The following is a 1311-nucleotide window of genomic DNA, read 5'->3' on the forward strand; positions in this document are numbered from 1 at the left end:
ACTGGTTTTCAAAGCCTCTCTAATGCACAGCGCGCCTTGCTGTACTCTTCTAATTGCCCTGGTGTCTGGCTGCTCAGAATCGGACACTAGGCGATTTGCCTCAACCTCCCACCCTGCCATAAACGTCTCCCCCTTACTCTCACAGATATTATGGAGCAAGCAGCAATAACAATGGGATACTGGTTGCGTTGAGGTCTGACCTACTCAGCAAACAATGCCAGTGAGCTTTTAAATGTCCAAAAGGCACATTCTACCATCATTCTGCACTTGTTTCAGCCTATAGTTGAACTGCTCCTTACTACTGTCCAGGCTTCATAAGCCATGGGAGCAAGGGGTTGGGGTAGGTGTGACTGCGCGATGCTGCCGGCTGGGAGAACAGCCTGAGGCATAAGCCTCCAGCTCGCATGATATTCCAGGCAGGACTGAATCTCCATGCGAAGAAACTTAAAGAAGAAAATGACCTGGAGTCTTGGGCTCCCATTCGTTGCTCTAAGAGGAGGCTAGCCATGCCTGTCCAGGTGCCCTGATCAATCTCACTGAGGTCTGCCAGGAGCAGCCAGGAGACGTACGATGGCTATCAGTCCTACTGCACCGTCTGCCGCGAAGGCAAGGAGCTGCTGCTGTGTAGCAATGCAGTACCACGTCTGCCAGCAGCACCCAGGAGATGTATGGTGACAGTGAGCTGAGCGGGCTCCATGCGTGCCATGGTATGGTATCTGCATAGGTAACCCAGGAAAAAAGGCGCAAAACGATTGTCTGCCGTTGCTTTCACGGGAGGGAGGGGGGACCTGACAACACGTACCCAAAACCATCCGCGACAATGTTTTTGCCCCATCAGGCAGTGGGAGCTTAATGCAGAATTCCAATGGGCAGCGGAGACTGCAGGAACTCTGGGATAGCTACTCACAGTGCACCGCTCTGCAAGTCAATGCTAGCCATGGTAGTGAGGATGCACTCCACCAACTTAATGCACTTAGTGGGGACATACGCAATCGACTGTATAAAATCGGTTTCTAACAATCGACTTCTATAAAATCGACCTAATTTCATAGTGTAGACAAGGCCTAACTCTGCTATTGTTAGCATCAGCAAGAAGCAGTGTCATTTTTAATCCAATCAATCATACTGAAATGCATACCATCAGTAGATAATAGCTGCTATGACACTCCCAGCCAGGGGGTATTAATTATCTAGAAGAAACTTACTTCATGCTCCTTCACTTGTTGATAAGAGTTGGGTAGAAGAATGGTACAGATACCAATGGAGCGTGTGTACCAATCATTCAAAACCAGATGTCTGTCATAGAGGGAG

This window comes from Dermochelys coriacea, chromosome 7 (assembly GCF_009764565.3).
Source record: "Dermochelys coriacea isolate rDerCor1 chromosome 7, rDerCor1.pri.v4, whole genome shotgun sequence".
NCBI lineage: Eukaryota > Metazoa > Chordata > Testudines > Dermochelyidae > Dermochelys > Dermochelys coriacea.